Source organism: Megascapheus bottae, chromosome 14, assembly GCF_031878675.1.
Source record: "Megascapheus bottae isolate mThoBot1 chromosome 14, mThoBot2.hap1, whole genome shotgun sequence".
In the NCBI taxonomy this organism is placed as follows: domain Eukaryota; kingdom Metazoa; phylum Chordata; class Mammalia; order Rodentia; family Geomyidae; genus Megascapheus; species Megascapheus bottae.
Genome location: NC_143522.1, coordinates 51,473,161 through 51,500,203, shown reverse-complemented (window position 1 = coordinate 51,500,203; position 27,043 = coordinate 51,473,161). Strand labels below are relative to the sequence as shown.

The 27,043-nt window shown below is 41.2% G+C and overlaps 1 long non-coding RNA gene and 1 pseudogene across 1 annotated transcript; both read right to left on the bottom strand.

Annotated features, from left to right (window-relative positions):
- Positions 1–2,248: 2,248 nt before the first annotated feature.
- On the bottom strand, positions 2,249–9,463 carry LOC150055254 (uncharacterized). Its single transcript, XR_016537690.1, has 3 exons — positions 9,377–9,463; positions 2,750–2,910; positions 2,249–2,589 (listed from the first exon to the last, which is right to left on the bottom strand). It is a non-coding gene; the product is annotated as an uncharacterized LOC150055254 (long non-coding RNA).
- A 4,504-nt stretch (positions 9,464–13,967) lies between these two features.
- Positions 13,968–14,544, bottom strand: LOC150055253 (upstream stimulatory factor 1 pseudogene; annotated as a pseudogene).
- Positions 14,545–27,043: the final 12,499 nt, after the last annotated feature.

Here is a 27,043-nt window from a genome sequence, read left to right as displayed (position 1 = left end):
CAATAATATCTATTCAAAATTATATATAACAAAACATACAGATCCCAAAACATTAGCATTTGAAATATGTATAATAGCGTTTTTGAAAAGGATATGATGATTTAATTATAAGATTTTCCTGCCTTGTTGTGGGGCACATCACATCAGGGAAATGGAAACCTATGCTGTAAAAGGAGGCCTAACTCATGGCCCAGTGCTCATTTCCTGATTTTGGGACCCAACCTGCCTGTCCCCCGGTTGGAAGGCATGGCTGTGGTTTGTGATGTAAAGTAAGGCTACCTCTGGGATGAACCCGAACCCTTCCAACCTTCCAACCTTTCCTACAGCACCTAATTCCTCTTCTTTACCTACCCCCCCACCCCTACCTACCTTTGTGCTGATAGGCTCCTGCATCCTGTATTAGCTAAATGAACTTCCTCAATAAATGAGTTCCTGCCTTGATGGGTCTCCCTGAAGCGTCTGATTGTCCTCCGGCAAGGGAGGGCTGGGTGCGGGCGGTCAGTCAGCCCTTTCCTTTCTAGGCTCGTCCTAGTCGGGTCATATTCTCTCAATCCCTCCTGCAGATCGGGAGGAACCGAGGACTAAAACCCCCAACACCTTGTATTTTTATGTATCAAGCATATAGTGTTCAAACTCTGCACATTCTAGATACATAATTGTGGTTTACTTTCTTACATTTGATCCATTGTCATCTTAATAAGATACATCAGTTAAGTCAATGAGATTACATCATCTCTTTTATAACCAATCAATAAAGCAATAGAATATAAGCCCTGGTTTCCTCCCCATCCCCAATCAATCACGAAAGAATTAGACCCATCAAGAGTAGACTTGCATCAGTGGATCAGAACCTAGTTGTACAGTAAGGGACATGAGAAATGCCAGGTGAGGGTTGGGGTACAATATTGGTCCTTGTTTAATGCTAGTATATTTGAATGATGCTGCCAAGTCAGTTATCTGATAACTGACATCCACAGCACAGCAGGAAGAAACCACCTCACCAACTTAATCTCTAATTACATCCATCCGTAGGCAGAGATGGGAAGAACAGAGAATCAGTCATTTATACAGATAATTTGCTTTTGTTAAATTATCAGCAACAGTTGAAAAATATATTCTTAAAAATTTACGATGAAGTATATAACTTGGTCAAAAGTTGAGGATAAAGTACTCCACTACTATGTGATGAGTAATGTAGATGATAAATGATACAGAAAACTCTTTACATAACTCTAGAAATATAAAGTGGCACTGAAATTGGTATGCAAGTAATAAATTTAACTCTTGAAATAATTGAGATGTATTGAGAGGGATAAAAGTAAACAACTATCCTTTAAACTAAATTGTACTTTGAATTGACAATTAAAACATGGCATTATTGGGTGAACATAAACCATAAATTGCATACTACAAATGTCTATCATTTTACTAAATTACATCTTTGAGAATTTGAGAATATTAGGAACATGAAAACACTCATTTGAGAACAATGGCAATATGTTATAATTTTATTTGCTATAGCCCTTATAATGCACATTACATGAAACTATCAGAAGACCCAAATTCCATGCACAAGAGATAGGCAATATTTATACTATAGATTTTCACGTGGAGAAGTTTCATAATACAACTCATGAATTTCAAAGAACCATCATGCTGGGTGCTTTGACTCACACCTGCAATCCTACATATGCAAAAGGCTGATCTCTGAGGACCCTGGTTTGAAGTCAGCCCAAGGAAAACAGTCTATGAGACTTATTTTGAATTAACTACCACAAAGCTGGATATTGAACCTTAGCTCAGTGGTAGAGCATAACAGCTCAGAGATGGTGCTCAGGCCCTGAGTTCAAGTCCAAGTACTTGCAAAAGAAAAAAGAAGAGATGTAGAGATGTCATCATTAATTTATTCTAACAATCCATTAAGTGTAGCTTTATGATTGCTGAACTTGAGGATGAGCCTGGATTTGGCATGCCGAGACAGGTGAGGAATGAGACCCTGTGTTCCCTCATGAACCTTAGCCCTACCCATTTTTTTAACTCATACTATGCATCTTGTTTATGAAGAATAACAAGTAAAATAGAACAGTATTCTCTTCACAGTCAACATAGAAAATGTTCTCAACTGCCAATGTGTCCTTCATCCTAATCTTATATAGCCTTGGTTTTCTGTGTGTTAGCAGTACTTTTAAACAGACAATGGGCAAATGCTGGGTTAGAAGACAGATGGCAAAGAAAGGAGTGAGCTGCAGCGTGGTGGCAGGTTTGAGGACGGGCTGCAGGTGTCAGGGGAGCAATGTGCACTTGCTGCACAGAAGTAGACAGCCGAGTCTCCAGGCTGAACGTCTCTGATGTGCAGGGAGAGGTGTCTGTCATTCTTCTTCAATATGATGAGTAGTTTTTCATTTTCCATTCTCTCCTTATTAGAATGAATATCTATAATGAGCTTGGGACCCTGTCCTGGTTCTTGCTTGTACCAAGGAAAGTATGAGAAGGTACTGTCTGAGTAAGTGCAGTTGATGACACAGCTGTCTCCCTCCTGCACGCTCAGCACAGGAGGACTCTGCTCTACCTTCTCTCCTTGGCTCAGCCCTGTGGGGAGAGAAAGACAGAAAGGAGACAGTTGTCAGCTCAGTACTCTTCAGAATGCTCTTTTCCTACAGTAACTGTAGACAACCTGGATAAACTGATCTCATGGATATCCAAAGAACATCAGTGAATATACTCTGTTTCCCCCAAATCTTTTACTCACAATGTAGCTGCAGCCACAAAAGCAGAAAGAAATGAATTAATCTCTTCATTTTCTTCCCAAATAGGACCAGTTGAGATTAATGATCTCTGCTCTGGACAGTCACTTCTGTTAGCAACTTGTCTTCTTTTCTCGCTTTCAGTTATAGTGGTTTCTTGAGGCATCTACACAGCCAATAAGAAAAGGACTTGTTTTGCCCTTCCCTTGTCCTGTTCATTCAGAATTCACTAAAATGAACCTTCTGCCTTTGGGTATCTGCTGAGTTTCACTGCCACCTTATGGTCACACAACTAACTACTGAACTCTGGTTTAAATGTTCATGTTCCTAAGTGAAGTCAATCACACAAAATAGCAATAAATTAAATAAAATGTGTCTTGATTCAACAGTAAGCATACAGTAAACATGTAGAGCTCAAGGTCAATATTTTGTCACTATTTAGTCACTAATTAGTAACACTAATGTTTGGACCCACAGGCTGACACATTCTACACTATAATATGTGGTTTTTCTTACACCAAACATTGACAAAGTCCTTTAATATTGTTGTAAAATAATTCTATTGTAAAGGTGATGTACAGAGAGATTGCAGTTACATGTCAGGTAATGTGTACATGTTCATTTGAACAGTTTTACCTTGTCTCACATTTTCTCCAATTTTTCCCTCCAGAATTCTCCCTCTCTCCAGTTGTATATTTTTATTGTCAACATAAAAAGTACAAAGGGTGAACCAGTGGAACAGCTATACTCAGATGTCAATATGTTGGGAATGAATTTTATAACTTGAGGTAGGAGGGTTGTGGGGGGGAAGTGGGAGAAAAATGTCTGAGTGGTAAGAGCATTTAACAAGAAATGTACTCACTACCTTATGTGTGTAACTGCAATCCCTTTGTATATCACCTTGACAATAAAGTTAAGTTTAAAAAAATCCTGCAATCTTTCATATTGCTAGGATTTTCTTTTTGGTTAAAAAGCGTTTCCAAAAGCAAATGCTGGTGACTCCTGCCTGTAATCCTAGCTACTCTGGAGGCTGAGATCTGAGGACTGAGGATCAAAGTCAGCTTGGACAGGAAAGACAGAGACACACTTACAGACAATTAAACACCAGAAAATGAGAGGTGGTACTGTGGCTAACAGTACAAATAAGTAATTTGTAATATAAAGAACAAGCTGTATCCAATTTACAGTAGAAAGTGGACATGTGTAGGTCTATGATTTCAAGCCAGCTGCCACATGGAATAACATAAATTCTCAGGCTGCAGAGAGTTCAACATTTTGGATGCTTGGCTCATCTTTATCACAATGCTACTCTGACCTTTGCTATGTTTGGGGTCACCATTTAAATACAGCAAGCAGATTTTCACAAATTCATGGGTAGGGAAACACTCAACAGATCAAACAATCATTTAAATTATTTTGGAAAACTAATATATTTGAATGACATTGCCTAACTCACATCCATACCTCAGCTAGACGAGATCATTCTCACCAACCTAGTCTCCAATTTCTTTCATCCTTAGACAAATATGGTAGCTCCTGAGTCATATTTGTCACCCCTGTCTAAAGGGTGAATCATTCATTTACCTAGATTATTTATTTCCATTGGCTTGCTGAAAATAGTAGAAATATATTTTTAAAAGGCATGTAGCTACAGTATGTAATTCAGTCAAAAGTTCAGGTAAAGCAAAAAATTAGTGGTGAGCTATCTATAAATTAACTATTAGTCCATCTTCCTTTTGTAATCCACTACTATGAGATGACTAATGTAGATGATAAATGCATGTAAAAGTGTCATCCAAGGAGCAAATTTTCTTGACATGATGGGTCGATATTGAGAAAGATGAATAGAAAGAAATTATAAATTATTTGTGGTCGACAGCATAATATTATTAGGTGAAAGTAAGCTGCATACTACAAATGTCTGAGTTACATTTTTGAGCATTTGAAGAGATTAGATGCATAAGAAAATACCCCTTTGATAAAAATGTAATACTGAATAATTATATTAGCTATAGTACTTATGTTTTACATTAGACCTGTAGACTGGTTCATTGTTCAAAACAATTGCTTTGTATCCTTTGATCAAGTGTTCCTAACAGCCTGGGTATAGAATTATCAATTTTATGTTTGATGTTTTATTCAATTTAATTAATTTCATGCTTCATTTAATTAACATATATAGTATAAAATAGTGAAACATGAAACTTTCAACAGACTCAAACTCCATGTACAACAGAGAGGTAATATTTTTACTAGAGTGGTTGACACGGAGGAACTTGATAGTATAAACTCATATAAAGCATGGAGTTAAGAAACCATCACACTGGGTGCCTTTGGCTCAGGCCTGCAATCCCAATTACTAAGAAGCTTCAAGTCTAAGGACTCTCATTAGAAGCTAGTCCAAGTAAGAGAGTCTAGGACTCTCCAATTGTCCACCACAGTCCATTAGATTGTTATTTCCAATTACTCACCAAAAAGCCAGAAATTGAGTTGTGGCTTCGAGTAAAAAGCTCAAGGATGGGGACCAAACATAGAGTTCAAGTCACTTACCAGCACAAAGATGCAAAGAAAGGAAACGATCATTTGCTCCTTCTAACAATTTGTTAAGTGCAGCTTTAAGATTGCTGAGCCTGAGCAAGAGCCTAACTTTGGCATTCCCAGAGAGGAGGAGGTCAGAGAAGTTGTGTCCATCATTAAACTTAGCTCTACCCATTTTTTCATCTTACAGTATGTATCCTACTTGTAAATAACACCAACCAAAAAGAAAATAATCACAAGTAATCCACCTACAAAAATATTATAGGCAAAAAGATGTGAAAGTAGAACAGGAGGTAATGATGTGAAAATACTAACAGGATGAATATAGTGGAAAGCAATGAAATAAAACACAGGGAAAATAATTAGAGAAGTGTATTGATAATGCACTCATGTGCCGAAAGGCATATGGCCATATAAATATGCAGAGTAAAGTCACATAGCCATAAGAGGTAGAGCTTAAAAAAATAGTTTTAGATATAGTTTTCAAGCGTATAAGAATCTGGTTTTATAGGGTTTTTTTGAAATATTTTATTAACACTGGTTTTACATCGTATTTCAAATGTCATGTTTAACAAACAACTATTTAAGAAGGGAATCTCTATATGCAATCACTGGCACATAGATTTTAGAACATAATTAAAATTAAACTGAGGGTTTGTATGTCATAGATATATATCAGTCTATATCATATAACATTATGTCTATAGAGTATAGAATATAGTTTTTAATATTGTTTTAGATTCTCAGGCCTTTCCCTGAATTAAGTGATGTAATCTGTGCTAGCCCCATCTCCTGGTCCTGAAACTGGAAGTGTTATGGGGTCAAGAGGAGGGGATTCCACATCCCTCCAGAGTCCACCACACAGGCACAGTCTCATATAAAAAGGTGAATTTATTGGGGAAGTCGATGGTGAAGTGATCGGCCAGGGACACAGTGACCCCGAGCAGCGCTCATGCTGGGTTTTTAAGGGCAAAACCTGGCCACACACAGGTGGCCAATGGGATTGTTACATACACAGCGGGACCACAGGCAGCTTCAGCCACACGCAGGTAGCCAATAGGGTTATAGCCCAGTGTTTGAATTTACCTATCACCTTAGTTGGAGTTGTCACGCAAATTGGGAAGGTCTCCACACAAAGCAGGCCCTCCTCACCCAAGCGGATATCCCTCTTCATGGGGGTGGGGAGAAGGTCAAGGTTGCCCCTCCCTGGAAGGGCAAAGGTGGTGGGGCTGCACCATTGTTGACCTTCCACAATGGGGCGGGGAACTCTTAGGCATTCCAGATGGCGCCAGTTGCTGCTCCCCTTAACACTCCCTGCTCCCCTTTACACTCCCCGCTTTTCTTTTAGCCTAGTCAAATCCTTAACTAGTTTACATTAGTACAAATGGGGTTATACCGGGTATGTAGGATCATCAGTTTTATAACTCTGATCCGTTTTTTTTTTGTTTTTTTGTTTTTTTACTAAAGACATCATTTCATTAATTACACATGGGCCAATCAACAGTAACATTAAAATAATCACCAGTGGGCCAATAATGGCTGAGATTAGGGAAGGTGCCCAGGGGAACCAGTTGTACAGCCTCTCCTACCATCCTTGGGACCCCTGTCTCTCCCTTTTTTGCTCATCTAATTGCCTCATTACAGCTGCCAGGCTATCTTTTATTACTCCAGTGTGGTTCACCCAAAAGCAACATTCTCCTCCCAGGGCGACACTCAGTCCTCTAGGAACAATATATCTAGTCCTCTTCTGTTCTGGAGGACAACTTTAGCTAGGGACCTCAGTGAGTTCTCTGGGAGTCTGAAAGTCCAGGATCCTCACAGGCTGTCTTCACCTAGGAGTGATGAACCCAGTAGTTCATTCCTGCTACCTTCACAGTGGTTGGAGTGCTGGGAATCACAGCATAGGTTCACTTGAGTGCCAAGGTATTGGAAACCAGACGATGAACATGTCCCCAGATCAATTTGTAAGGCCTGTAAGGACTGGATTGAATCATGGTTAACAATGCCAGCTGAGCTAACACATGGCTTGTGGGGCCAACAATTGTTATCAGACTCAGGCAGACAGCATTCTTTGGTTTGGAGAGGCATATAGTGTGCCCTCCCAGTTCTGCACACAAGAAAAAGCTCTCACAACTAGGAAGCATGCTTAACAATCCCTCAGGTGGCCACAAAGAATAGTTCCACATCAGTGTACCAATCCTGACCCAGCTTGCATCATGGCTAACTCGATTACATACCTACCAATTCTACTTGTAATCTCCATTCTTTAGATAATGCTCATACCATCTACTACATACAGGAACTCTCTATGATTTGTCTTTCTCCCTTTTTGTAGAACAACCATAAGACAATTCTTTTCAGATCCTCCCTTATCCATAAACTATTCTTCTGCTTCCTCAATTCCTTTCCAAAGGTTTTCTTTTTTTTAATATTTTTTATTGTATTTAATAAAAGGGTTACATGATATTCCAAAGGTTTTCTTTACTAAATTTTTCTCTCTTCTTTACCAGACTATAGCCCTCATTCACATTTAGCACCTCTCATATCTAGGCTGTTCAGCACTGGATGGAAAATTCCCTTTACCCATTTAGAGTCACCATAATGGCTGCAAAAACCTACAGGACTTTGAACTTAGCACAGATAGAATGTCCCATCACCAAGGGTTTAGTTCCAGTTCTCTCAGGAAGTAGCTGTGGGGTGGTGGTGGAATCAGGCAGGGCAGAATGTGTGGCAGCAGCCTCATCTCTCAGCAGCTCCAATGGAATGTCACACCTCCTGCTGGGTGGTCTGCAAATTTCTGCACAGACTGGTTAAAGAAGCTTAACCTAAGGTGATTTTTTCCAATGCTTTCCTGGTTGCTTTACCTGACCACACATGTTTTTTTTCAGGCTGGCACCCCATTAGTTTTTAAGACAGTACAGGGTTGAGATTACAAATGAATACCAGGGCGACCACTTTTAGTTATCAGATTTCCTTTAAATGAGGCTAGGATTTTCTAGGCAGGCATAGAAGACTTGAACCTGTAACCATTTTCCACAAGTGCAATTTCCACTCTTGTACATCTATTACTACTGTTTCCAATACCTCTAATTTATCCTGTCTCACTTTCCAAAAATGATGCTGGTCCCTTCATCTAAAAGGGTTGATGGGTGGAGATTCAGCTTCTGTAACTTCTTCAAGCTGACTCTATCCTTAGCTAGGGACCCTAAAAAGCTTAGACTATTTTATCAAGGGGTTGCCAGGATTATATTTCAGGGGCAATATTTTACTCCAAACTGGAGATCATATAAAACATTTAACAACTGACAAACCTTCTTTGGCTATAATAGTGTAGCTTACTTAGCACCCACCTGCAAAGGCATTTTCTTGATTGTCTGGGGAACTTAATCCCTGTAACCCCAACAATGCCTCAGTTACTTATGTAGGCCTATATACAGATCAATGGGGACATAGCCTTAGGTCCACAGACTTCTTTCCTGAATTTGTGGCTGGTGTTCAACCCAAATCTCGCTCAGCTAGACCTTTGAGCAAATGCGGGGGGGGGGGGGGGAGTGGTCGGGATTGCAAACTACCCACTATTACAGATGACTGACAAGTTCCTGCCCAGTTATGGAGTAAATGGATATGGACAGTAGTCAGGCATGCTTACAAACTATTCTATGACCTCCCGGGTCTGATTAATTTTGAATGGCCAAGCACAAGTGACTCTAGGATCTGACACCATCTCTGCCATCCAAGCAGTGGCTTACTGCATCTGAATGCTTCATTTCTTTTGTCCCAGTAGTGTCTCCACACAGGGATAAACATCTCATTGGCATTTTACTTTGTTGGTTGCTGGACTTGAACTCAGGGCCTGAGCACTGTCCCTCAGCTCTCCAGCACAAGGCTAGCACTCTGCCACTTTGAGCTCCAAAGCAACTCTGCCTAGCACTCTGCTGCCAGATTAGACCCCACACTCTCACAGGGATTTTGCTTTGCCCAGGCTGGCTCAAAAGTGCAGCTTTCAGATCAATGAGTCCTACATAAGGCCACTTTACTCCAATCAGAAGCAACAAGGCGGTCAACTCAGAAATAGTCTCTAAGCATGATCTTACCTGGAACTTGGTTATGGCCAAAGTTACATCTGAATAAGGATCTGCTGTCCTTCTCCATAGGCCAGCTGGAGATTGCTATAAAGTAACTTACAAGAGCAAGCTGAAATAACAATTAAGTAATCATTTTGGTAGTCCTAATTTTTCTTTTCTCTCTCTCTTGAAACAAACATTTAGGACAACTTCACTTTCAAATTTTGTTCAGAAACCCATTTCTAATGTTCTTTAAAACTTTTACTGATATTTGCTTAAACACTTAACACTTTAGTCTTTATTTGCATTTGAAAAACCTTTAAGGGCTCAAGGAACTCCCTTTGCCTCCAGGCCTCCTTTTTTTTTTCTTCCTGCATTTTAGATTACTGCCTAGAACTCCATTAACATGATACCATCACCTCTTTTGAACCAAAGGACTTTTACAACAGCAATTACACATTACTCAGCACTTTTGAACTCCCGCAGGGGATCAGGGAACATTCTTCAGAAAACAAGTGGGTTTTGCCTTTAAAAATCCTAATGAGCTGCTGAGAGTTTGGCCTACTGGTAGAGTGATTGCCTAGCGTGCACAAAGACCTGGGTTCGATTCCTTGGTATCACATACATGGTAAAGAGCTGGGAATGGTTCTGTGGCTCAAGTGGTAGAGCACTAGCCTTGAGAAAGCCCAAGGACAGTGCTCAGGCTCTGAGTTCAAGCTCAGGACTGGCAAAACACACACACACACACACACACACACACACACACACACACCAAAAAAACAAAAACAAAAACAAAAAAAACCCTACTGAATAAAAGACGAGCACCACACTCTACTAATGCGTGCAGTCACCAGGTAGCTGATCAAAACTCCCAGCTATTTTAACTAAGTATTGGTGTCTCTCTGTTTTTCATGGTTACTCTGTTGTAATCATGGAAACAGCTAGAATAAAGCACATAGCCATAGAGACAGAGTAACCATGGAAACACATGGCCAAGCACATCCCACAGGACATAAACAGTCAGAAGCAAGACTTCCCTGTGTATTACCAGTGGAGAACGAGAAGGGAGGAGACAGACCAAGATACCAAATAGGAGATAAACAGAGGACACACAGTGAAGAGCAGCAGTTCTGCGGGTCTTAACCAAGACCATGGTTCCAGGATCTTTGGCCTGCAGGAGCTGCTCCTTGCCCAAGAGGACCAGGGAGGATTGAGACTTGTCCTGAGGCCACGGAGCTCACACCACCGCAGGGACTGGGAGCTATGACCTACAACTGGCAGGACCTGATTGACTTTGGGATTAAGAGTCATTAGAAGGTGAGACCAGGTGAGACCTGCCTATCCAGGTGTGCTGGACAGGCAAGCTAGGATTAGGCTATAGTAACTGCGATGTGTTGACTTTGCCTATTGGTGAATTTCTTTGCTTGCTCATGACAAAAAGGTTCTCAACTGTCAGGTCTCTTTAAACTTAATATTGTTGTAAGGTGAGAATACAGAGAAGCCACTTAAAAAAAAAACCACAACAAAACTCTGGGCTTGGGCCTTGTACCTTCACTCTTCAGCTCAAGGTTATTGCTCTACCCCTGGAGCTGGAGCACCACTTCTGGTTTTCTGCTGGTTGTTTGGAGATAAGAGACTCACAGACTCACAGACTTGCGTGCCTGGGCTGGCTTTGAACCATGATCATTAGATATCAGTCTCCTGGGTAGCTAGGATTACAGGCATGATCCATTGAGCCCAGCAAGAAGTCACATTTTGAGGGTTCAAATCTTGAAGTCTTTATTAGAAGTCCAGTGACTGCCTGGTGGACTCCTGTCTCAAAGACCAGTGGCCAGAAAATGAACTTACTACAGATAGGAAACAGGCCAGAGAGGAAAGAAACAGCATAAACAATACCAATAAGACAATTCAGTTCTGGTGGAGAACCGAACTGGGATGCCATTGTGATTGGAGAACAGCCAGGAGACAGGATAGAGGAGGTGACATGTGGAATCACGTGGCATGGTGCAATGGCACCTAAGCTGACCAGGCCTAAAATAGGGTCAGGGTCCCAGGCACTGGACTGACAGGCTGAGTAGCCTATGCTTGCCCCTGTCTGCTGGGATTTAGGGAACATCTATCACCTGGGGGAGGGGAGTATCACCTTCCTCCACCCGGAATTCAAGGTGCCAGACCTTCATTTTCCTGAGGCTATGTCATCTGCATTTCTCTGAAGCAGATTCCTCATCTACATTTAATGAACAGTCTCTCTTACTCTAGGCTTTTTAGGCCCTGGGTGGAGAATTCACTCCACTCAGCTTGAGGCACCGGCATGGCTGCAAGAAATGCCTCAGTCATTTCTCCATCTGTGTGCTAGCTGCAAACAATTGGAAAATGCATGATAGCAGGTCTCTAACAAAGAAAGGAGTGAGATACAGCCTGGTGGCAGGTTAGAGGACGGGCTGCAGGTGTCAGGGGAGCAATGTGCACTTGCTGCACAGAAGTAGACAGCCGAGTCTCCAGGCTGAACGTCTCTGATGTGCAGGGAGAGGTGTCTGTCATTCTTCTTCAGTAAGACAAGCACCTTTTCATTTTCCATTCTGTCCCTATAAGAACGAATATCTATAATGAGCTTGGGACCCTGTCCTGGTTCTTGCTTGTACCAAAGAAAGTAGTCAGAAGCACTGTCTGAGTAAGTACAGTTGATGACGCTGCTGTCTCCCTCCTGCACGCTCAGCACAGGAGGACTCTGCTCCACCTTCTCTCCTTGGCTCAGCCCTGTGGGGAGAGAAAGAAAGGAGACAGTTGTCAGCTGAGTACGCTTTAAGGTTGTCTTTTCCTACAGTAACTGTAGACTAATCTTCTGGATAACTAAAGAAATCCACTATGTTTCTCCCAAATCCTCAACTCACAATGCAGCTGCAGCCAGAGAAACAGGAATACATCACGAAGCAATCTCTTCATTTTTCTTCCCGAGCAGGATCAGTTGAAGACTTATGATCTCTACTCTGCTTCCAAGTTGTTTCCCTTTCTTGCTTTCAGTTATAGTGGTTTCTTGAGGTGTCTACACAGTCAATTAAAAAAATAGTTTTGCTTTTGCAATTGGCCTTTTCATTCAGAATCCACTAAAATGAACCATCTGCTATTGGGTATCCGCTGAGTTTTACTGCCACCTTGTGGTCACTCCCCTAACTACTGAACTCTGGTTAAATATTCATATACCTAAGCAAAGGCAACCACACGAAACAGCAATAGGTTAGATAAAATGTGTCTTGATTGAGCAGTAAATGGACAGTAAGCATGTAGCTCTCAAGGTGGACATTTTGTCACCACTGAGTCACATTTCAGAACTACTAAGGTTTCAAATCACACCCTCACACTCAACTATTTTTTTTTACAACCAACATTGAGAAAGACCTTTACTCATTATTTTAAAAACATTTTTATTGTGGAGGTGATACACAGAGAGGTTGCAGTTACACAAGGCAAGTAATGAGCACATTTCCTTTTGAACAGTGTTGTCCTGACCCTCATTCTCTCCCTGTTTTTCTCCTCCAAACTTCTCTTTCCCTCAAGTTGAATAGTTTAATTCCAAAATAAAATGTCCTTTAATCTTCCAAATTTCTAAAATTTTTCCTTTTTAGTTACAAAGGCCTTCCCAAAGCAAGTGTTGGTGGCTCATGCCTGTAATCCTAGCTACTCAGTAGATCTGGGTTCTGAAGTAGGAAGGCTCAATCTAAGCAACTTCTTTTTTTTGCGGGGGGGGGGGAGGGAGACTTGGAACAATTTTACATTAAAAAAAAAAAGAAAGGAGATGGGTGCAATGGCTTACACCCATAATCCTAGCTACTCAGGGGGCTGAGATCTGAGGATCTCAGTTCAAAGCCAGCCCAGGCACTAAAGACCATGAGACTCCATCTCTAATGAACCACTAGAAAACTGGATGTGGCACTGAGGTTGCAGGGGTAGGGCGGGAGCCTTGAGCTGAAGAGCTCAGGGACAGCACCTAGGTGGAGTTCAAGCCCCATGACCGACAAAACAGAACAAAAAAAGATAAAAGAAGAAAGAAAAAGAGCCACCCTCAAGTGGGCCTCTGCCTGTTCTCCCTGGCTTCAGAGACTTCTGCATAGGCTTTAGCTGTGTGCTTGCCCAGCTACTTTTCCCAGGACAACAGCCACTGTTACGCATCTTTCTCTCACTTCTTGATTAAGTCTGCTCTCCAGAGCTCTCAGATGCAATCTTACATTCAAGCCCCAGCCAAAGGAAGAATTAACAGAAGCAGCAGAGTCCTGGGACAAGGCAGAATATCACCTGTCAACAGATCTTTCTACTGGTACTCTATACAGCACAGGGCAGGCCCCACTTTAGTGTGTCCAGTATCCGTCATGGAGACAAGCTCATGCAGACAAGCCTGTGTATTTTGCAGGAGGAACACAGAGGCCAGGAACTGCCTGATAGCACAGGCAAGGCTGGAGGTACATGTCCACAATGTCATACCACGTGGCTGTCATGCCACGGGGCCTTGGTTCAAACACATGCCTTCTGACTCCCCCAATCCTATGCCAGAGGCAAGCAGTGGGAAGGGGTGCTATTGTTCCAGGTCTATCTGCAGGTCTCAGGCCCAAACACCTTGAGTCCCCAGTTAGTTGCTGCTATTCTTGATGACAACCTCTAATCCACAGTGCCCCAACTGAGCTCAGAGCAGTAGATTCTTGTTTTTAAGATCTTCCACCTGCTGTCCAAGGCATCATCATCTAGCTGCAGTTGATACAGCCCTTGCAGTTCTTCAGACAACCAATGATGACAACCAATGGTTACTCTGCCAAAGCTCCTGAACATAAATCACAGACTTTGGATAGAATTCCACCTTTACTCTGGCCAGACTTGGCACTCTCCACAGTGTGAGATAATCTTGGACAGTTATACAGTCCAGTCGTTGATTTTGTCTTGGCAGTGGTCCTCCACTTCATTATTCTGTGCAATGCGTTTCTCACCCCCAATTGAGGGGGGCAGGGGATTGCTTCTGATTTCAGGGAATAAGGATGGGTCCTGGGAGCAATTAAGTGCTGGCTGCCTCCCTGCAACATTTCTTGTGGTGACATCATCACAAAGAACTGACCAGTGCTGGGAGGAGTTGCCTGCCCCAGAAGGGCCTCTGTGGGGCCTTGGGTAATAAAGCAGCTGTATTCCCAGATATGGCACCCCACCCCATCTCCCATTGCAGTAGCTGATCCCTCTGTGTAACTGCCTCATCACTGGTGAACGAATGCTGGATTGAGTGGCAGGGCCCTCAGTCTGGCCATTCAACTCCCCCGCAGATACCTGGATCGCCCAGGGAAGGTGGCAGCTGACTGGATACTAGTGATATGGTTGGGTCTTCCCCAGTAGCCCCTGCACCTTCCTGAATCTGCCCTATCCCCTTTTCCATTTTAGCTGTTTTCTGCTGTCCCTTCAACTCTCTGAGCGGGGATAAATCCAAGGTAGTAGAGGTGGAGTCTTCCTATCTCCTGTCTCACAATCCTGATTGCTAAGTTCTTGTAGAAATCACGGCATTTGCAGCAGTCTAGGGAACTGAATGGTTTCCCTGACTGGAGAATTGCCTTCGCTGCTCATGCGCACTGGCAGGGTGGGGGCATGTTGGTGAGGGGCCCTAAGTAACTTCTTGTAGCCATGCTGGTACCTCTGTCTAGGTGGAAGGAACTCTCCATCCAATGCTGAAAAACCTAGAAGTGAGAGAGCCCATTCATTGAATGCAGATGCCTAGCTCAAGTTGAGCTAGGAAAAACCCTGCTTCAGAGAAACAGCCTTAGATGATGCTCTTAACTCCCTAAGTGGCTTGAATCACAGGCCTCTGATTAGTCTTCATGGTCATGGAAGTTAAGGCTCCCCTCCCCCGCCAAAGGTGATGGTTGTGCCTTAATTCCTGTAGACGGGCACAGACAGTTGGCTGATAGGTTATTCAAAATCTGTTGCCATAGTCTTTCTCCATATTTTCTCTCCTGCACTCTCTCCTCAGACTGGTGATCTCCTATCAGCAAGTTCTTCCTTGTTTGATCAACTCCAACTCCATCACCATCCAAAAGCCTTCCAGACATGGAAGTCTTGGTCGAGGTGTCCCCACCCAGACATCAAGTATCCCTTTCCTGTATGTGTAGTCAAGCAGATTGCCATTGTGGAACTGTCACTGGTGGAATGTGAAGTTTAGTGAAGCTTTCCTTTAAATACAGGAACTCCTCACTTAGAGTCCTTGACTTCGAATGCAGAATAAGAATTTCTGGGTAAGTCAGGATGGTAAGGAAACTTTGCAGAGCTTCATTGGTTAGTAAGCAAGCAGGTAAGCAGGCAAACAGACACCAAGAGACTGGGGCACACTCTAACAGAGTGCGGGTACTCTACTGGACGGGGGAAGGCACACCATTCCTTCAGCTGTTGAGGTGTTTCCTGTTGAGGAATATTATGCAAATCTGGGCTTTTCCTTTATGTATTTACCATACCTGGTGTTACTTTGAAGAATGCACCCTGCCATTAAACAGAAGCTTATCCTTGAGACAAGGAGGCTTCCTGTTACCTGTTTGGGCTGGTAGCTTAAGCTTTCACAGGAAGGCAAACATTCTGCTAGTTGTTAAGTTTGGGTGAGAAATGTATCCCTCAGGAAGAAATACAGTGACTAATTTATACCCGTTATCAGGCACTGTGCTGTATTGTGATATCTAGTTTCAACATTAAAACTTGAATCTTTTTAAAGGAGTCTATTAAATATTTTAAATGCTTTATTATAATGTCCACATATGTGCTTTTTGTTGTTGTTGTGTCTTTTACTTGAAGAGATTATGTATTTCCTTTTTAAAAAAATGTATTTTATTTCCGGGGTAATGTATAAAGGGGTTACAGTTATATTTATCAGGTAGTGGGTACATTACTGCTTGAACATGGACTGGGAGTTTGGCCTAGTGGTAGAGTGCTTGCTTAGCATGCACGAAGACATGGGTTCAATTCCTGGGTACCACATACATAGAAAAGCTGGAAGTGGTTCTGTGGCCCAAGTGGTAGAGTGCTATTCTTGAGGAAAAGCCCAAGGACAGTGCTTTAGCCCTGAGTTCAAGCCCCAGGACTGGCAAATGAAAACAAACAAAAAAAGCACAAAAAATACATGTGTGCTTTCATGTTGCAGTAATGTACTAATGATTCCTACTGACCCCAGTTTGTGTCTACACAAGCACAGAGTCCTTCCATCATATGCTCTTGGACTGGCCACACTTCTGCTCAGCTCTTTGATTGCACCCTGTGTCTTTAAACCTGAATTTGCACTTGCTCATGTCCTCAATCCTGTGAATCTTCTCAGCTCATGCACCTGCTCTGTCTTCTCATCCAACTTCACTTACAAAAAACAAAGATAAGACATGTGCTGTGGTTCACGCCTGTAATCCTAGCTACTCATGAGGCTGAGATTTGAGGATCACAGTTCAGAGGCAGCCCAGGCACTAAAGAATATGAGACTCTTATCTCCAATTACTCACTAGAAAATGGGAAGTGGAGCTGAATCTCAAGAGGTAGGGTGGTAACCTTGAGCTGAAGAGCTCAGGGACAGCACCCAGGCCCAGAGTTCAAGCCTCATAACCCACAAAAAATAAAACAACAACAATAAAAGAAACAAAGACAGATTATTCAAGTACAAAATAGTATTTCAAGACAGCTTTAGAACAGTAGTAATGAAAGCCCCAGGACCTTCCTGAGAGCTTGGCCCCATGGACAGCACAAGTTACAAGCCAGGAAGCAGATGTCTTCTGCTCCCAGCCTCACTGGGGTTCCCCATTTCTCTTCCTTGTAATTCTTAGGCCTGTTTCCTTCTTTTCTTAACACCTTAGATTAACATTAGTGGAGAGAAAGGTTTGAGGGTTTCTTCCTTACAAGAAGCTGTTTTTAAAAAAAAAAAAAAAGAAGAGGCAAATGGATTTTTTTTTACCAGTCCTGGGGCTTGTACCCAGGGCCTGAGCACTGTCCTTGGCTTTTTTCAAGGCTGTTCTCCCACTGCAGCCACAGCACCACTCCTGGCTTTTTCTATGTATGTGATACCAAGGAATTGAACCCAGGTTTTTGTGCTTGCTAGGCAAGCACTCTACCACTAGGCCAAACTCCTGGCCCTCAAATGGATATTTTACAAGGAAATATGGGAAAATCACAATATATACATTTGCCAAAGGTATTATTTACATTTTGGATTGTTCTAAAAGGCTTACTCAGAGTACAAGCTCGGGTTTCAGACCCAGCATGCCTAGCTAGAAGCATAACTGCTCTGAGAAGTCCCCTTCACTCCCAAATCCTCAGTATCTTCCTGTGCAAGGTAACTTTTGAAATACTGTCAGTACATGAATCATGTGTGCAGTCACCTAGATAGAGTCCTTACACTTGATGACAAGAAATGTTCTTTCATTTTATTTGTTTTGGGCCTATACTTGCAGAAAAATCTCAGTACAAATTATGTATATGTGTATATATAAAGAATTTTTTCTTGGAAAATGTAAAATACTAATGAATTAAAGAAAACTAGGCCATATTTTTCCATTTTTGGCATACATTTAAAAATTAACTGTAATGAATTGGATCACTAGGATACACGTGCGCGTATGTGTGCATGGGTGGACGTACACACACACACACACACACACACACACACACACACACACACACACACCAGTGTGACTACTGGGGCTGGAAGGGCCTGAGTGTCTCTTAAATTTTGGTGAAGGCTAACCTTCTACCACTTGAGCTAGAGCTGCACTTTGTAAGGACATCATCACACAGGACTATGAAGAGACAGGCCAGCAAGAGAACAAGATTGATTAGGAAGGGGGGGCATATTGACCCCTGGAGAGGAAGAGAGGTAACAGAGAAGAGTGGCCTCTGGGCCTCTAGGTGAAAAGGAAGCCAGGTGGGACAGGAGGTTAGATGGAAGGAAGGAGCAGATAGGCCCAGCTGCTCCAGGGCAGGGTAGAGTTCCCAGGGAAATGACAATGGTAGAGGCTGAGGACCACATATGGGTGAATATCGCTAATATGCCCACGAGATCTATCGTTTAATAATGGTCAGGGGTACCAGGCCAGGAGTATGGATAAAGGTTGTTTCTTCTGGAGCTCCTTCCTGCTCTGAGGGGCAAAATATTCAAGGGTCCCTGATTTATTCTTCAGGGAAAAATTCTGGCTCAGCTTGGCTAAGTAGAGACTTGAGGAGTTATAGAAATAGAAATCCCATTTCTTTTTCTTTTTTTATTGTAAGGGATAATATATACAGGGATGACAGTTCATCAGGTAATAGATGCATTACTTCGAACACACTGATACCCCCTCTCATGTTTTTGTTCCCATTTCCCTGCCCCACCCCTCCCAATCATCTTGTTTTCCCCCCTTCCCTTTCCTATTTCAAAGAAATAAACAAACATATATACAATATACCAGGTAACAAAGTCACATACAGTAACAATATGAGATTAACCATAAGGGTAAAAAAAAGAGAAGAGAATTAACATAGTACATTAAGAACATAAGTAACACAAGATAAAGCTCTTGTTTCCATATCCTAGAGATCCTTTCATTTATGACCTTATGTACCTAGGTTTTGAGCTATTGTAATCCTCTGCTAGAAGAGTCCTAAATGCCTACTAATTATTACAAACGAAGGAAACCATTGAGCCTATGTTCTTTTGAGTCTGGCTTACTTCACTTAATATGATTTTTTTCCAAGTCTTTCCATTTCTTTATAAATGGGGTGATGTAATTCTGATGGCAGCATAGACTTCAACCGTGTATAAGTACCACATCTTCTTAATCCAATCATCTACTGAGGGGCATCTGGGTTGGTTCCGTATCTTAGCTATGGTAAATAGTGTTGCAAAGAACATCATTGTGCTAGTGGGTTTATTATGTTCTTGTTTCTTGACATTTGGGTAAATGCCAAGGAGTGGGATAACTGGATCAATGGGAGCTCTATGTTTAGTCCTTTGAGGAACTGCCATACTGCTTTCCACAGTGGTTGAATAAGTTTACATTCCTATCAACAGTATAGTAGTGATCCCTCTTGGCCATATCCCTGCCAGCATCTGTTGTTGTTACATTTCTTGATAATGGTCATGTTGACTGAAGTGAAGTTGAATCTCAAAGCTGTTTTGATTTGCATTTCTTTTATGACCATGGAGCATTTCTTCATGTGTCTATAGGCCATTTTTGTTTCTTCTTCAGAGAAGACTCTCTTTAAGTCTTTGGCCCATTTTTAATGGGATGGGTGATACTTTGGATGTTAGTTTTGGAGTGATTCAATTTTTTGAGTTGTTGATATATTTTAGATATGAGGCCTTTGTCCGTTGTTTGGTTGGTGAAGATCTTCTCCCACTCTGTAGGCTTCCTGATTAGTTTACTAGCTATATCCGTTGCCATACAAAAGCTCTGCAGTTTAATGCAGTCCCACTTATCCAGCCTTTCTCTGATTTGTTGTGATTCTTAGTCCTTATTAAGAAAGGTTCGACCTGTGCCAAGGAGGCCCTAGTGCATCTCCTATTCTTCTTGTAAAGTTTTCGTGGTACCGCTTCTACCTCAAGGTCTTTGATCCATTTGGAGTTAATTCTAGTAGCAAGGTGACAAAGAAGGATCCAACTTAAGTTTTCTGCAGGTGCTTAACCAGTTCTGCCAGCACCACTTGTTGAAGAGGCTGTTCTTTCTTCCATCCTAGTTTCTTGGACTCCTTGATCAAAGCATTAGGTGGCCATAGGTCTGTGGTTAATATCTGGGTCTGCAGTTCTATTCCATTGCCCTCAGGCCTGTTCTTGTGCCAGTACCAAGCTGTTTGTACTATAGCTCTGTAATAGAGTCTAAAGTTTGGAATTGAAATTCCTCCAGCGCTGTTCATTACTGATAAGGAGTGCTTTTTGCTAAACAGGGTCTTTTATTATTTCATATGAAATTTTGAATTGCCTCCTCTATTTCTTTAAAAATGACATTGGGTTGATTGATGGGTATTGCATTGAATTTGTAGGATAGCCCATGGCAGATTGTCATTTTCATGATGTTGAATTTTCCATCCAGGAGCAAGGAGGATTTCCACTTTCCCTAGTTCTGCTTTAATTTCCGTTTTTCAGGGTTTTAAAGTTTTCATCATAAAGGTCCTTTACATTCTTAGTTAATTCCTAAATACTTAATTTTCTTTGAGGCAATTGCAAAAGGAGGTGTCATCCTGATTGCTGCCTTGCTCTTCTTGTTGTTGGCATGCAGAAAAGCAGTTGATTTTTGAGGATTAATTTTATACCCGACTACTTTGCCAAACTTTCCAATCAGATCAAGCAACTTGGGAGTAGAGTCTCTAGGGTTCTTTAAATACAGAAGCATGTCATCTGCAAAAATTGAAACTTTCACTTCCTCTTTCCCTCTTTGGATCCCCTTTATGCTTGCTTCTTTCCTTATTGCTCTGGCTAGGAATTTTAATAATATGATAAAGAGGAGTGGATAGAGTGGGCATCCTTGTCTCGTTCCTGATTTTAGAATAAATGGCTTTTAGCTTTTTGTCACTAAGTATAATGCTAACTCTACATTTGTCATACACCGCCTTTATTGTACTGAGTAATGTTCCATGGATACCTAACTTCTCCAGAGCTTTTAGCATAAAGGGGTGTTGGATCTTATCAAATGTCTTTTCTGCATTTATTGGGATAATCATGTGATTTTTGTCCTTGCTCCTGTTGATGTGATGGATTATATGAATTGACTTGCATATATTGATGCAGCTTTGCATCCCAGTGATGAATCCTGTTTAATCATAGTGTATAAAATTTTTGATGAGCTGTTGGAGACGATTTTGTTGAGCAGTTTTGCGTCAATATTCATCAAAAATGGGTCTATAGTTCTCTTTCTTTCATGAGACCCTATCTAGTTGTGGGATGAGGGTTATGCCAGCTTCATATAATGAGTCTGGCAAACAGCCTTGGCTTTTAATTTTATTGAAGAGTTTGTGGAGTATTGGTGTGAGCTCTGCTTTGAAGGCCTCATAGAATTCAGCCTGTTTATGAGGGCCAGTAGCTTGATAGATTTTATTCCAGCCTCTCATTCTCAGAATATGTTTTTTTGTGGAAGGGGGATCAGATGTGTCTCTTGAAGACAGCAGAAAGATGGGTCTTGCTTTTTGATCCAACTAGAGAGTCTATGCTGTTAAATTGGAGACTTAAGTCCATTGATATTGAGGGTTAGGATTGAAAATATTTACTAGTTCTTACCATTTTTTCTATTTCATTAGGGTCTGTGACTTGACAATTCTTGCTATAATTAGCTGGTATGATTTTTAGGCACCATTTCTTTTGTCAATAACATGTCTGTGTGGGTTTTCAATGTGTGGAGCATCTTTGAGAATTTTTTGTAATGCTGTGTGGTCACTACATACTGCTTTAACTTTTCCTTAGAATGGAAGGATTTTTTTGTTTCCTCAGCTATGAATGAGAGCTTAGCTGGGTACAGTATTCGTGGTTGGTAGTTATTTGTCTTTAGGGTATGACATGCATCCTTTCAAGCTCTTCTTGCTAGCATGGTCTGTGCTGAGAAATCTGTGGTTTTTCTGATGGGTTTTCCTTTGTAGGTGATCTCTTCTCCATGGCCATTTTAAGGATCCTTTCTTGGGTCTCTATTGATCCTGTATGGATTCTAACGTGGTGGTGGGATGTTCTTTTCTGGTCAAGTCTGTTTGGGATTCTAAGAGCTTCTTGCATCTGGATGGGCCTGCCCTTCTGCATATTTGGGAAATTCTCCAAGATGATTCTCTGAAGTATATTTTTAATTCCATTAACCTCCTTCTTGGCACAGCTGCTCTGGGGACTGGCTGCCCCTGCCACCATTGCTGCCACTGCTGTTGCTGCCGCCACAGGTATGGACTCAAAACTGTCTTGTTAAGCAGGCCCATCAGTCATGTCTGACTGATTTCTGAACTACTACAGCTTACTTGATATTTTTTTTTAGCTATAAACTTTCCAATACACTGCTAAAAGTGGGATTTTGGTGATTGCTCAGAAAGACTCACCCTGAACCTCCACCATCTTCCCAGAATCCCCTAGAAATCCCAGTTCTTAATACAAGACTTCCAGAGAGGGCCCAGGACTTTTGCCTAGTGGTAGGGGGATTGCCTAGCATGCACCAAGGCCTGGGTTTGATTCCTTGGGACCCCATACATAGAAAAAAGCTAGAAGTATTGCTGTGGCTCATATGGTATAGGGCTAACCTTGAGGAAATCCCAAGGACAGTGCTCAGACCTTCAGTTCAAGCTGCAGAACTATCAAAAAAAAGATTTCCAAATAATTTCCCATGAAAATCCTGAAAAAGGACAGTTGTGAGAGCATGAAGCATATCTTAATGTCAACATAGTTGTGTAAAACTACCAGGCTGCATAGGAATTATTTCTACATCAGTGTGGTTGATTAAGAGAAAAATATGTCACATGTTCCCTTTTCCATCTAGCCCTTTCACCTCCATGCCACAGGCCACACAGCCACTCTGCCTAGGCCACACACAGCCTCACCACACCCTATGCCACCTTCATAATCTGGAGAACAGCATGCTCTGTTCCCCACAGCTGTGAAATGTGCTCTTCTACTTTCAGGGCTCTGTGCTCTTAGTGGCCCTCACACATATAGGGGATCTGTGGGCTCTGTGTTATTGTTGCAGGTGAGTGAGAAACCAAGTGTTCTTTGTGTTGTAGTTGGGTGTCATGTCTAACTTCTGTGCTGGCTGACCATCTCAGCTAATCCAAACTCCCTTAGAATTATCCCACTCTCTAACCGGTTTGTTTTTCATTATCTTTAAGTTATACCAATTCAACTGGATAGTTTATGGGTATAATATATGTTCATCAACATAACCCCTTCCCTGATTCTTCATATGTCTTTCAACTCTACCTGTTACCTCAAGTAACACTGTTCCATTTTCACATATGCATATTGAACATTCTGACTACATGTGTCCACCTACCCTCCACCATGGTCTTTTCTGCCTCTATTTGACAGCACACATTCAGACTCTACAGCATAATTCCCAGCATTGTGGGATTCATTTTGTTACACAGTAAGTTAATCACTGGGAGAAGTTATACCACCGGCATCTTCATATACCAGCCATCCTTTTGTCCAGACATTTGTTTATACATGCATATCATCCCATATGTCTCTATGTATTTACATACAAATATTTCAAATTCTTTTTTTTGTCAGTTGTAGGGTTTGAACTCTGGTCTTGGGCATTGTCTCTGAGCTCTTCAGCTTAAGGCTACTGCCCTATACCTAGAGCCACAGCACCACTTCCGATTTTCTAGTAGTTAGTTGAAGATAAGAGTCTCATGGACTTCAGTGCCTAGGCTGGCTTTGAACTGCAATCTTCAGATCTCAGCCTCCTTAATAGCTAGAATTACAGGTGTGAGCCACTGCACCCAGCTTATATATTTTACATTCTAATCTAACTTTACATATGGGATAAAACAAGCATTCTTTGTCTATTTAAACCTGCATCATTACATTTAATGTAAGTTTTTCTAGGTCCATCTATGTCCCTGCAAATAATGAATAAATTAATTTACTAAATCATGTAACTATTAAACATAAAAATAATCTCAGGTCTATCAAAACAAAATTGATCTGACTTACTCATAATCTAAGCCCTTACATTTGTGGCGGATACAGCTGAGAGCTGGGTAATACTACTAAATCTATACTATAGGTAATTGAAAATAGAGATGGCATAATATGGAAAAATCAAGTATTCTCACACCTATGGTTACAGCTTCTCAAATTGAAAATCAATCACTTCATCAACATAGGACAAAGCTGATTTTCAATATAGTAATATTCCTCCTCATTTCCAATGTCTACTCAGTTGTCTGCCCTGGGCCAAATATCAGATAATATTAATCATTATTTGCTAAGGATTTCACAATGAATTCCTCAGAGACTTAATACTATTAATCAGTTTCCATTTTGTCCTTCATTTTAACCACATTCTTGTCATAAATGACAGATTAGAGACCAGAAGCTGGTCTTGAGGTTTCAACTCAGTATTTTCACCTTTGCTTCAACTGGCACGTGGATGTTCCACAACAAGTTACTGTATCATTCATTAGGGTCCTGATTATAGGATCACTAATTCCCAGAAAGCTTTCTTTCTGTGAACATTAACAACAAGGCAATGTTAATAAAAAGGGAGATAGTCTCAATAATTTATCCAATCATAAGGAAGCATATATATCTGGACAGTAATGGAATACGTTGGCCTCACTTAGAAATTTCACTTCTTTTGAACCCCCCTACCATCTGCTGATTATCTAGAAAACATCATCAGACATTCAGACTGCAGCACAATCAGACCCTGTTAACTAGGTCCTGTTGTACTTGCTACTCATGAGGTTAAAATGGAAAGGATCATGGCCCTAGGTAACCCAGACAAATAGAAAAAGAAGTGCTACAGGTGTGGATGAGGATAGAGCACCTGCTTATTAACCTGAGATCCTTGTTTAAATCCAGAAATATCTGCAGTTTACTTGATATGTCATGACTGGTTGAATTCAAAATGCATCTATGGTTCTGTGGCCTTGCATTTCTCTACTGCAGAAAGTCATGATGTTTAATTGTAAAATGGTTACCTGCAATCACATGTAATTTCTATTCCATACACATTCCATTCTTTCATAAATGTAACTGCATGGCATCATGGTATTCGTTATTTCATCAACATTTCCACAAGACACTGACCTGGGCTTTCATTAATCACATGTTCTTTGATTTAAACCCAAGTGATCTGTCATTCAGGAAACTATTATGAAGAAAGTCTGCCTAGAATCCTGTCAAATGACCTCATTAGGTACTGTCCACTACACGTTTACCTTGTAAATTACAAGGAATTCACTGTGATTGCGTTGTGAAAGTTGGTGTGACATACTTCATTCTTAAATAACAAAAACTCAAATGTTATTCATTTAGTTAAGAGATCTTCAGAAACCTCCAAATCAGACTCTCCATAGAAAATGAATACTCAGATGTCGAGCATTTCTTCATGTGTCTATAGGCCATTTTTGTTTCTTCTTCAGAGAAGACTCTCTTTAAGTCTTTGGCCCATTTTTTAATGGGATGGTTGTTACTTTGGAGATCAGTTTTGGAGTGATTCAATTTTTTGAGCTGTTGATATATTTTAGATATGAGGCCTTTGTCCATTGTTTGGTTGGGGAAGATCTTCTCCCACTCTGTAGGCTTCCTAATTAATTTCCTAGCTATGTCTTTTGCCATACAAAAGCTCTGCAGTTTAATGCAGTCCCACTTATCCAGCCTTTCTCGGATTTGTTATGATTCTTGGTCCTTATTAAGAAAGTTTCAACCTGTGCCAAGGAGGTCTAGTGTATCTCCTATTCCTTCTTGTAAAGTTTTCAGAGTGCCAGCTTTTACCTCGAGGTCTTCGATCCATTTGGAGTTAATTCTAATACAGGGTGACAAAGAAGGATCCAAATTTAGTTTTCTGCAGGTGCTTAACCAGTTCTGCCAGCACAACTTGTTGGAGAGGCTATCTTTCTTCCATTCTATTTTTTTGGCTCCCTTGTCAAAGATTAGGTAGCCATAGGTCTGTGGTTTAATATCTGGGTCTTCAGTTCTATTCCAATGGTCTTCAGGCCTGTTCTTGTGCCAGTACCAAGCTGTTTTGATAATTATAGCTCTGTAATAGAGTCTAAAGTTTGGTATTGAAATTCTTCCTGCTCTGTTCTTTCTGCTAAGAAGTGTTTTTGCTATACGGGGTCTTTTATTATCCCATATTAAATTTTGGATTGCCTCTTCATCTCTGGTCATAAAAGAAATGCAAATCAAAACAACTCTAAGATTCCACCTCACTCCAGTTAGAATGGCCAAGATCAAGAAAACTACTAACAACAGATGCTGGAGGGGATGTGGCCTGGAGGGATCACTACTACACTGTTGGTGGGAGTGCAAACTCATTCAACCACTATGGAAAGCAGTATGGCAGTTCCTCAAAAGACTAAACATAGAGCTCCCCTATGACCCAGCAATTCCACTACTTGGCATTTACCCAATCATCCAGAAACAAAGACATACTAAATCCATGAACACAACAATGTTCATTGCAGCATTATTTACCATAGCAAAGATATGGAACCAACCTAGATGTTCCTCAGTTGATGAGTGAATCAACAAGATGTGGTATTTGTACACAATGGAATTCTATGCTGCTCTCAGAGAGAATGACATTGCCCCATTTGTTAGGAAATGGAAAGACTTAGAAAAAATCATATTAAGTGAAGTAAGCCAGACTCAAAGGAACTTAGGCTCAATGGTTTCCCTCATTTGTCATAATCAGTAGAAACCTTGGGCTCTTCTAGCAGAGATTTGCAATAGAGCAAAACCTTGATACAAAAGGCCATATAGTAGGACGCTAAATGAGAGGATCTCTAGGATATAGAAACATAAGCCATATAATGAATGATTGTTGTTCTTAATGTACTATGTTATCTCTCATCTCTTGTACTGCCCCTTGGTTATCTCATATTGTTACAGTATCTCACTTTGTTACCTGATATATCAGATATATTTGTATTTGGTTATTTGAAATTGGATAGGGAACAGGGAAAACAAGATGAGGGGTGGGGGCAGGGAGGAGGGAAATGGGGACCAAGACATGTGAAAGGGTATTAATGTATGGGAATTAA